General features: G+C 55.8%; 1 long non-coding RNA gene across 2 annotated transcripts; it reads left to right on the top strand.

The window, feature by feature from the left end:
* Positions 1–6283: 6283 nt before the first annotated feature.
* On the top strand, positions 6284–11295 carry LOC139176478 (uncharacterized). Of its 2 annotated transcripts, XR_011560985.1 has the most exons (4): positions 6284–6414; positions 6695–6918; positions 8687–10029; positions 10279–11295. It is a non-coding gene; the product is annotated as an uncharacterized lncRNA (long non-coding RNA). The 2 variants fall into 2 exon arrangements; XR_011560984.1 differs by having other exon boundaries at positions 6695–10029.
* The last annotated feature ends 459 nt before the right edge of the window (positions 11296–11754 follow it).

Below are 11754 nucleotides of genomic sequence, written 5' to 3'. Positions count from 1 at the left end.
ACCAGCGGCGCGGCCTGGGGGCGCCGTGCCCAAGTGGGACGCCGTGGGCAGGGTCCAGCCCAGAGCCGGGCAGGGAGCTAGGCTGCGGCCAGCTGGGGACGGGGACTCGGGTCCTCGGGGGCCCAGCCATGGAGGAGACGTGGCTGTAAACACCCTGCTGAGAGACCCACGGTCGAGACCCTCCCAGGGGCCTGGAGCGGAGACCACCTGCCCTGGGGTGGGGGGCGGCCTCCTTTCTGATGGGGGCACCGTCTCCCCTTCCTCCTCAGAGAGCTTCCGTCCAACCGGGAGGCTTCAGCTGCACGGCCAGGCCGCAGGAAACGGCGGCACTGGCGGCCACAGTAGGGGTGGGGACCTGCAGATTCTGAGCCTCCACAGTGGGCGGCTGAGCGGCCTGGGCACTGTGGTGTCGCTAATCACCGCGCCTGCCTTTCCGGTTCCCCCCAGGGCGGTGGGCAGCCTCTGCCCGCCTCCTCCTCCGACTGTCCAAGGCCAAGTCGCTCCGGCCACTGTGCTGACCCATCCCTGTGTTTACTGGCCCTCTCCCCAATTCGCAATGTAACCCCCACCCCACTGGGAGACACCGTCTTCTTTCCTAAGTTGAGAGTGTGCTTGGCCCCCACTGGTTGAGGGAATGACCACCTCCCACCCCCACCCAGAGGGTATTCGGGGTGCAGACACTTCTGGTCACCACTGCTTGGTTTCAGGCGGCACATGGGGACTGCCGGGAAGGATCACACGTGAAAGGCAGGGAAGCAGGAGCCTCGTCTGCGCGTGTGCAGGAAAACTGGGGGGCGGGACCGGTGAGCCTCCGAATGGAGTGGGGCCGCTAGGGATCACACAGGTGCTTCAGCAGCGGTTGTTAGAAGAGCGCCTGGTCACAGCCTCAAAGTGGGATCTGGAAGTTGGGGGGCAGGGCGTAGGATTAGTCGAGGGACCTTCCTTCCTCCACCCTCGCTGCATCATCCCCAGGCCATCCACTCCCCTGATTTTGGGTGGAGAGGAAAGTGAAGTGAAAGCGAACGTTGCTCAGTCGTGTCCCACCGTTTGCGACCCCACGGACTGTAGCCCTCCAGACTCCTCTGTCCATGGGATTCTCCAGGCCAGAATACTGGAGCGGGTAGCCGTCCCCTTCTCCAGCGGATCTTCCCAACCCAGGAATCGACCTGGGGTCTCCTGCATTGCAGGTGGATTCTTTACCAGCTGAGCCACCAGGGAAGCCCTGGGTGGAGAGGGAGGGTTGGTTAACATCCAAAGACCCAGAGGGAAACATAGTCAACAAGCAAATCCCGTTTCCCTTTATTGATCAGGGGCTCAGCTCCCCAACCCGAATCAGACATGCAAAGTGTTGGAACTCCAGCAAAGAGTTAAATGTTCTCAAACACAGATACTAGAGCAGCAGCAGGCAGTAACCACCGAGGACAGGAGGACTCAGGTCCCTACGTAAGGATGAGAATCGCACTTTACGAGGGCTGTCCAGTGAGACAGCGGCACGGTCGGCAGACAGTGGAGGAGCCAGCCTGAGCGGCCTCAGTGCTTTAGACACAGGTCACCTCCCTAACCTCCACCAAATGTTTCTACAGCAACTGGTCCCCATGCAGTTAACTTCTCAAACCTGGCTCCAAATAAATGCTTGATTTCTTTTCCAAAGCCTACAGTTCAAGATCCCAGGAGGTGTGGGCTGCTGTCAGAGTCCAGTTGACGACGATGGAGGGGTCAGGAGGACGCGACATCCTTGACCAGACGGTCGCCGAGGGCCCTGATCGCCTGCCAGGTGCGTCCCGGGCTCTCGCAGGCTTGGGCACCTCTGAGCCCACAGCTATCCTGCGGGGTGCTCCTGCGGCCAGGAGACGCTAGGGCTGGGGAGCCCTGATGACTCAGCCACACGGCTGGGAAGGCAGCCAGGTGGACATGCCTCTTTGCCCCTCAAAACAGGGGTTTCTCCATTTATAAAATGAGAGACCCAGGTCTGCTTGCCCGCAAGCCTGTCCAGTCCCCACTACAGAGCTTCCTCCTAGGAACCAGAAAAGACAGGAAAAGAAAGCAAGCAAGGAAGGAAAGAGGAGGAGAGAGAGAGAGAATCCCTACCCCCCGTAAAACAAGGAGAATTCTAGCAGAGCAATAATCCAGTGCCAGTCACGGCGGAAGGTGACTGAGCCTTTGGTTTGCTGGCTCAGTGACACTTTGATGCTGCTCTTTCCAAATGCCCAGCCAGCACCCACAAGTGATTTCAGGACCCAGAGGTGCACCTTCCCCTAGGTCCCCACTTCCCTCTTCCTGAAACCCTCACGCCTCCCACTGTCCTTACAGAGAATTCTGCAGAATGCCCTCAGGCTGCCCCTGGGCTCCCCACTGACCACATCCGGGGAGGGGGCACCTGCCCGCCTAGGTCGTTGGATGCCTGCCCTGGGGAGATTGGCAGTGGCCGGCTGGGTCTCACTAATGCCCACAGCAGAAAACGAATTTACTGCCTGGTGACGGGTCTGTGCTCCTGAAGGTGCGCATGATGGGGCCCCAGCGTGCTGGCTCCAGGGACCAGGAGCCTGACCGCCTGAGGCCCAGTCGCATCCCAGCCTGGCGTCCACCTGGAGGAAGTAGCCCTGGCCATGTACAGCCCTTGTGTACGGGCGTGATCTGAACCATGTGGTGGGACGTGGTGCCCGGAGCTCGTGGGTCCCTCAGGGGCCTGTAGGCTTTCCTCTGCTTCCCGGCCATGGTTCTGCTGATGATACAGCAAAGGCCGACGTCCTCTGAGACCGGCCCAGACTTACCTCTCTGCAGAGGCTGGGGGCAGATGTGAGCTCAGGCCTCCTGGGGCCAGAAGGCTTTATTTACAAAAATTATGGGGATGAAAAAACTGCCCTTACGTGGTGGGTAGCATGAGCATTTAAAAGAAGAAAAATGTCCTCTCCTGGCTTTCTGAGATCGGTTAAGAATGATCGCAGGCTAAAAAGAGCAAGCCCACAAGTTGGGCTGTGTGGTTGTTCGGTTGCTAAGTTATGTCTGACTCTTCGCAACCCCATGGACTGCAGCACGCCAGGCTTCCCTGTCCTTCACTATCTCCTGGAGTTTGCTCAAACTCATGCCCATAGAATCATTGATGCCATCAGACCATCTCATCCTCTGTTGCTCCCTTCTCCTGCCTTCAGTCTTTCCCAGCATCAGGGTCTTCTCCAATGAGTCGGCTCTTTGCATCAGGTAGCCAAATATTGGAGCTTCAGCTTCAGCATCAGTCCTTCCAGTGAGTATTTAGGGTTGATTTCCTTTAGGATTGACTGACTGTTTGATCTCCTTGTTGTCCAAGGGACTCTGAAGAGTCTTCTCCAGCACTACAATTCTGAAGGATCAGTTCTCTGGCACTCAGCCTTCTTTATGGCCCAATAAGCTAGGCAGAGATAAAATCCAGGGGAATTTGGTGGTGGACGTGAACAGCCAATGACCTTATTACCTGGTCAACACTACTGGACATTTGTGATCTTCTAGAAGAAGTGATGGGGTCTGCCCCAGGATTTAATTCTATGGAGAACGCTGATATAATTCCCTAGTCACGTAAGCATAGCCTGATCTCAAACTTATTTATTTGTTTGTAGGTTGCATAGCAGGTGGGACTCAGTTCCCCAACCAGGGGTTGAACCCCAGTCCACAGCAGTGAGACCGCGAGTCCTAACCACTGCACCGCCAGGGGATTCTCTGAACGTATTGAACATTTGTTTTCTCACTGGTAAAAGAGGACGATACTGTTCTCAGAGAAAAGGGTGTGAACTCTTGAATCAGATGGACTCGGGTTTAAATACCACTTTTACAACCTGGAGGCTGTGAGCCTGGAGTGGCTGGGACAGAGGGAAGCAGAGGGAACTTTGTCAGCCAGGCAGAGGGTCATCAATCACCAGGGCCGCAGGCCGTGGTGATGAGTGGCCTCGTACTCTGAATAAGACGGCAAACTGCTGTAGTGTCCTGAGCGCAGGGATCGTGAGATCTGACGTGAGCTGGTAGTTTTTAATATTTATTTGTTTTATTTATTTGGCCGTGCCGGGTCTTTGTTGCCGGGCGCGGGTTTTCTCCAGTTGTGGCGAGCGGGGGCTCCTCTCTAGTTGCGGTGAGCAGGCTTCTCGCTGCAGTGGCGTCTCTTGTTGCTGAGCACGGGCTCTAAACACATGGGCTCAGTCATTGGGGTGCACAGGTTTAGTCGCCCCACAGCACGAGGAACCTTCCCGGACCAGGGACCGAACCCGTGTCCCCGGCATCAGCAGGTGGATTCTTAACCTCCGGACCACCAGGGAAGTCCCTGACGTGCGTTTCTAAAGGGCCCCTCTGGCTGCTGGGTAGGAAACAGACGGAAGGGAAATAAGAGTGTGTGCAGGGGAGCAGATGGGCTTCCCGGGCAGCCAGTGGTAAAGAAGCCCCTGCCAGTGTAGGAGACGCAAGAGACGCGGGTGCGATCCCCGGGTCGGGAAACCGGGAGCAGGACATGGCAACCCCCTCCAGTGTCCTCGCCTGGGAAATCCCGCGGACAGAGGAGTCCACGGGGCCCCAAAAGAGCCGGACACGACTGAGCAGGCACACGCCGCCGGGGGAGGACAGGAGCGGCCCTGCAGTCATTCGGAGAGAGGAGGTGCCCGGGACCGCAGGGGAGGGAGGCCTGGTCAGGTTCTAGAGGCCCCTGCAGGCAGGACAATGACGGTCTGGCTGGACCGTCACAGTCTGTCATTGAGTATCGGGGGTTACATCAGGGGTCGGTTCCCCTGGACCGAGCTCCCCGGCAGAAGCGTAAGCCTCTACCATCCATCGATGGAGCCCAGCTCAGCCACACTTGGTGAAGGATGGTGAGCCACGGCTGCACCGCGTGCCCCTGACCCCATGCCCTCCTGCCCACCCCGCCACCCCGCCCCAGAGGACTGAGGGTGGGGCGGGACTGCAGCCACAGCCCAAGGGCCTGGAGGAGCCGTGCTGAGGCCAGGGGCAGGGAGGGTGGGAGCAGGAAGCCTGTGGAACGGCGAGGGAAGGGCCCGCGAGGAGGGATAAACAGGCCTCTGCGGATAACTGGTGAGGACTTTCCCGGCGGTTCAGAGGTTAGGAATCTGCGCTTCCGCTACAGGAGTCACAGGTTCCATCCCTGGTCGGGGACTAAGATCCCACGTGCCGTGTGGTGCAGTGCAGCCAAAAAGAAAAAGAAGGAAAGCAACAAGATGAGTATGGCTGACCGGACGTTGGCTCTAGGGCAGCCCGCCAGCCACGTGGCTCAGGGGACAGGGAGGGGGCTGCCTGCACCCCTAATGGAGGAGCCGGCCGTGCGCCCCGCTGGGCCCCGAGGACACGCGCGCCAGGAGACTCGGCCTTCTGACAGAGGGCCCTGTCTGGGCCCGATCTGCAGAGAAGAGTCTCACACTGGCCGGCAAACCCACCCGAAGACCCCGGCTGCCTTGAGCCCTGTTTGGATGTCACTTAATCCTCCCTGAGGGGGGTCACTTTCCTCGTGTCAAGTACCATTCTTCAAAGCCCGGTAAGGCCCTCCTCTGCCAGAATCCTTCCCCGGTTCGTTCCTCTTCACCCACACTGCCCCCCGTCCTCCCGTCCCAGCTGTTGCCATTCCCACGCCAGGCCGCCCTCCTGCGAGCAGTCCCCTCTGTCCTCTGAGCCCCCCGAGGAGAGGTGGCGCCAGCGTCTCCCTCTGGCCGTGCCCACCGCCCCATCCTGGGTGCCGCCCGGGAGTTACTCAGCCTTGGGAGCTGAGCCAGGAGATGGGAGCCTTCAGGCAGAAACCTGAGCGGATGCAGCCGATCACCTGTTCGCAAATGACCGTGAGGAGAGGGGAGGGTCGGGCCTGGCGGGCGGGATGGTGGCCGTGGCCGGCCCGGCGTCCTTCCCACGTGACCTACGGGCGGTGCCCTTGACGGCTGGAGGTTTAATGGGTCTCAGCGCTGGTGTTTAATGAGCCAGCCAGGCTGTTAATTGCTTTGTCAGCTTTTCTGCCAGGGCCACTCTCTGGCGAGGACAGGAGGCGAGAGGCTGCAGAGCGGCCTGGAGTCGTGAGGGCAGGTGTCTGTGCGGCCAGGGAGGCCCCGAGGGCAGTCAGGCTCCTGCCTCCAGGGTCCCCGAGGCGAGGAGCAGAGCAGAGGCCAGGAGTAGGAAGAGCTGATGTTTTTGTCTGAGATCTATTTTTGCCATTTTGCTCATCACCAAGGCCTGGCTGAGTTGGCAGGCAGGCTCATCCCAGTTGCGGTGCCCCCCCCCCCACCACCCAAAGGTCATCCCATCAAAGACACAGAACCCTGAAATCAAAAGAGGCAGCCACTCCCCAGTCGCAGGCCAGTTTAGTGGGGCTGTGACCCCGGGGGCCCTGGGGCTGTGACAGTGGCCGTGCTCTCTGGCCCCAATGAAGAGCTGACAGACGCCATCAGACAGACTCACTGAGAGGTGAGGAGAGGTGGGCATGAAGGAGAGAAGCCTTGAGAACAGGGGGACCCTCCCCATCTGCCCCTCCCCCCACCACGTGGAGCCGTGCAGCCTCTCTGGTCCTCAGCCCTGGCGGGTGGTCCTGGGCCAGCATGGAGCAGCGCCACCCCTGCAGGGACCACGACAGGGGAGGGGGCCAGGGACACAGCAGGAGCTGGACAGGGGGCGGGGAGGGTGGGCTGTGACTTCAATTCAAATTCCCATGGGTTTTTGACCTGATTTTCTTTAACTTGCCTCCCAGGCTACCCAACTCTACAACACCCGTGTCGGCCCCTCCTGTCCACTGGGGACATGGGTTAGCCTGAGGCTGATTCTTGGGAGACAGCTACTGTGCCCAGTGGGGTACTTCAGTGCCCCTGGACTATAAGCCTGGCCTCTGTGCCCCAGCCGAGAGGTGGGGGCTGAGAGTAAGCAGCAGCAATGCAAAATCCTGACCCAGATACAACCAGAGCTGCTAACAACCAGGTGAGCTTAGAAACCCCTCTTTAACAAGAAGACCCCTCCAGCCACTCAGAGGTAATGTTCACTCTGGATGGTTCCTTCACAGACACAGATGCCAAGTGTGAGTCCATGCTGGATCTGTCTCTGTGACTTTCATTTCAGTCAGTCAGTTGTGTCCAACTCTTTGCAATCCCGTGGACTGCAGCACGCCAGGCTTCCCTGTCCATCACCAACTCCTGGAGCTTGCTCAGACTCATGTCCATCGAGTCAGTGATGCCATGCAGCCATCTCATCCTCTGTCGTCCCCTTCTCCTCCCACCTTCAGTCTTTCCCAGCATCAGGGTCTTTTCCAGTGAGTCAGGTTTCTCGAGTCCGGTCCCATCACTTCGTGGCAAATAGACGGGGAAACAGTGGAAGGGTACAGGTGACCAAAGTACTGGAGCTTCAGCTTCAGCATCAGTCCTTCCAGTGAACGCTCAGGACCGATCTCCTTCAGGATGGACTGGGTGGCTCTCCTTGCAGTCCAAGGGACTCTCAAGAGTCTTCTCCAACACTGCTTTCTTTATGGTCCAACCCTCACATCCATACATGACTACTGGAAAAACCATAGCTTTGACTAGATGGACCTTTGTTGGCAAAGTGACGTCTCTGCTTTTTAATATGCTGTCTAGGTTGGTCATAGCTTTTCTTCCAAGGAGCAAGCATCTTTTAATTTCATGGCTGCAATCACCATCTGCAGTGATTTTGGAGCCCCAGAAAATAGTCTGTCACTATTTCCATTGTTTCCCCATTTGCCATGTTTCTATTTGCCATGAAGTGGTGGGACAGGAGGCCAGGATCTTCATTTTTTGAATGTTGAGCTTTAAGCCAACTTTTTCACTCTCCTCTTTCATCAAGAGGCTCTTTAGTTCCTCTTCACTTTCTGCCATAAGGGTGGTGTCACGTGCGTAAATTTCTCCCAGCAATCTTGACTCCAGCTTGTGCTTCATCCAGCCTGGCATTCTGCATGATGTCCTCTGCCTAGAAGTTAAATAAGCACATAAGTTAAAATCTGTGACTTTAACCTTTGTGTTTCATTGCTTTTGTTATTATAATAATACATAATGACCTGCCTGGGGAGCCCTGGCCCTCTGTTGAGGAGATTAACACACCCCCTTTCTGATGTTGGCCATTCCTGGAGATATTTGAAAGATAATGGCCTTTCTTTCCTCACCTCCTCCCCGTCTCTGTTCTATAAAAGAAACTGGCATCCAAACCCCAACAAGATAGTTAATCTGAGACATTATTTGGCCATCTTCTCAGTCAGATCACTTTCTGACTAAAGTCATATTCCTTGCCTCAACACCTCATCTCTGTTAACTGGCCTGTCATGGCACAAGCAGCTGGAGCTTGGACTCGGTAACACTACCGCAAGCACACTCAACACCCCACAGATGCACACCATGAACACACTAACCACACACACCACAAACACCCCACAAGCATGTGTCACGAACACACCACACACACACACCACGAACACAGCAACTTCCTGCTTGTGATGGTGTCAGCTACAATGGGCACTTGCCAAGAGCACTCGCCGGTGACTGAACAGCAGCAGCATTTGCCATCTGCCTGTGTGGAGGCTGAACACGCATTGCCGAAGCTGCTGACCTCAAGAGCCCCTGAGGGAGTTCAGGGTAGGGTGAGGCACTCTGTGCTCCAGGGAATCCAGTGGGACAGGTCTCTACATAGTTAGATGTTTTCAGGAACTGGTTTCCTGATCCTAATCCTTGTATGTCCTCATATCTAGAAAATCACTAAGTCCCTTCATGGTGACATCAGCTCCACGTGGCTAGCATAAATCCTATTGTGAACTAAGAGCTTGATTGCACTGAGCACCCGCTTCACCACAATCGTGTCTGCTGGCCTTCCCCTGCCTCTCCAGAGCAGCCTCTCAGCGCGTCTGAGGTGCTGCCTCCCTGGCTCGGTCCTCATTTTGCCACAGATGAAGCTCACAACTCCCAAGCTGTGCATCTCTTCTAGTTGACAAAGGAGACTGAGCGACGGGCAGTGAGAGGCACGAGCGAGGCCGGACGTCTCATTTCAGGGAAGCTGAGGACAGCATCGCCCCAGCCCCTGCCTGTCCCCCGCCAGGCGAAGGCCACTGAGGGAAGGCACTGGCCTCTGTCCAGACAGCCCGGGCGTGTGTTCAGGTGTCAGCCCATGGAATCGAGCCGAAATGGAAAGACTGTCTCTATCACCACAGAAAGGACTGTGAACAGAGAAGGTGGGTGTCCCTGGAGAGAGAACTGAGCGGAGCCTTCTTGACAGAAGAGAAGCCATTTTTGTCCTGAGCCACTTTGCGACCTGAGCCTGGACACAATGCTCGTCCTTGGACAGGTCTTAGAAACCAACAGTCTCAAGGGAACAAATGAACAGCTGTTACCGGGCAGGAGCTGTGGGAACAGCAATGATAATACATCTGCTGTGAAGACTCCCGGTTCTGGGTCAATGGTGACGATCCGCTTGAAGCTTGGCCACCGGATAGACAGGGACACACGGGAGGAGGACATTGGCCTTTTCTGACCCTATGACTTCAATCAGCTAAAGGCTGGACTCTGTGGACCTCTGCCCCAATCGTATGCTGACTTCTCCCCTGCTCAAGCCCCTTCATGAACATACCTGTGCCCTTAGCTTAAACCCCCCAGAGTCCTGCTGCTGAGGAGACACCACTTTGGGAAAGATCCCAGTTTTCTCCTTGTTACAGAAGAAATAATAATAATAACCCTGCCTTCTGATCTTTGGCTTGGTTGCATCTTCTGGCTCAGCACTCATCAAGATGCAAACCCAGTTTTGGGGGTAACTGTTTACCCCAGATTGGAACTCGATCCCATGTGCTGGGACTCAAACCCAGCCAAATGCCTGTTTGGGACTTAAACCCACATGGCTGGGACTCAAACCCAGCCAAACCCATGGTACCTGGTTTCAGGACCTAATGAAACTCAGGTTCTTGATGTCTCATTGCAGAAAGAATTCAATGAGAGACAAAGTGATAGGTAAGAAGCAGATTTATTCCAATTCAAAGAGAAGCACACTCCACAGACAGAGTGTGGGCCGTGGCAGAGGGTGAATGCAGACCCGAAATTAGGCGAGGTTAGTTTTTATGGGCCGGGTAATTTCATATGCTAATGGTGGGAGGATTATTCCAGCTATTTTGGGAAGGGGTGGAGATTTCCAGGATCTGGGCCGCCGCCCACTCCCTGGTCTTTGAACAGGCCTTGGAGCTGTCCTGGTGCCTCTGGGCATGTCATTTCACTTGCTGATTGAGGATCAAGGCCTAGCCTTGGCTGCCACCTTGGTCTCGTTTGGTTCTAACTGGTTCATGTCGTGTCCTTCTTTCAGAAGCTGTGCCTGGCCCCTGTCCCTCCTGTTACAGCAGGACCTCTGCCCCCTCCAGCTTCCTGGGCAGTTTAAAGAGGGTGTGGCACACACATTTATTCCCACAGTGAAAGAAAATGAAACTGAAGTCGCTCAGTCGTGTCCGACTCTTTGCAACCCCTGGACTGTAGCCCACCAGGCTCCTCTGTCCATGGGATTCTCCAGGCAAGAATACTGGAGTGGGTTGCCACTTCCTTCTCCAGGGGATCTTCCCGACCCAGGGATGGAACCCAGGTCTCCTGCATTGCAGGCAGACGCTTTTAACTTCTGAGCCACCAGGGAAGCCCACAGTAGCTACGGGAAATCTCTGCCCGTGATGCGGGTGAGATCCATGCATTCATTGCATCAGTATTAGTCCAGCAGGTGCTGTGTGCTGGGAGAGAGCTGGGGTCCTGCCTCCAGCGTTTTCAGTCTGACTCACATTCTAACGGGAGATCCAGGAAAGCGTGTGATTATGAAGCAGGAGGGAAGGGGGCAGGGCTTAACTTCTGCAGTACAGAAACAGCCCGAGGACGCGATGTAAACGGATTCGACCCCGTGGGTCCAAGATGGCAGACGAGCCCACTTCCACCGGCCCTGGAGCCTCAGTGTCCACTCACTGCGACACAAGCCAAGTGACACAGCCGGGTCAGCAGGCCTGTTCCGAGACTGACCGCCAAATACCGGAAAGGGAAAGTATGTTTGTGCTCAGTCACTTGTGTCCGACTCTTTGCAGCCCCCTGAACTGGAGCCCGCCAGGATCCTCTCTCCATGGGATTCTCCAAGCAAGAATACTGGAGTGAGTGGGTGGTGGTCCAATTCCTGGAAATCCCACCCCTTCTGCAAAATATCTGGAATAATCCTCCCACTCATTAGTTTATGATATTACTCAGCCCATAAAAACTAACCACACCAGATTTCGGAGCCTCTCTCACCTTCTCAGATGCCCCACACCCTGTCTGTACAGTGAACTTCTCTCTAAATGAATCCACTTCTGACCTATCACTTTGTCTCTCATTGAATTCTTTCTGCCATGAGACAGCAAGAATCTGAGCTTCATGAAGTTCTGAGATCACGTGTGTGATCTCAGTTAAAAGATCACAGGGTGAAGTCCCAATGTGAGGTTCACTTCAGTTTAGTCACTCAGTTGTGTCTGACTCTTTGCAGCCTCACGGACTGCAGCACTCCCTGTCCATCACCCACGCCTGGAGCTTACTCAAACTCATGTCCACTGAGTCGGTGATGCCATCCAACCATCTCATCTTCTGTCGTCCCCTTCTTCTCCTGCCTTCAGTCTTTCCCAGCATCAGGGTCTTTTCCAATGAGTCAGTTCTTCGCATCAGGTGGCCAAAGTATGAGCTTCAGCATCAGCATCTGTCCTTCCAATGGATATTCAGAATTGATTTCCTTTAGGATGGACTGGTTAGATCTCCTTGCAGTCCAAGGGACTCTCAAGAGTCT

The sequence above is a fragment of the Bos indicus genome, chromosome 16 (genome assembly GCF_029378745.1).
Source record: "Bos indicus isolate NIAB-ARS_2022 breed Sahiwal x Tharparkar chromosome 16, NIAB-ARS_B.indTharparkar_mat_pri_1.0, whole genome shotgun sequence".
NCBI lineage: Eukaryota > Metazoa > Chordata > Mammalia > Artiodactyla > Bovidae > Bos > Bos indicus.
Note: the sequence above shows the minus strand (reverse complement) of the source record. Positions and strands in the feature narration are given on the sequence as shown.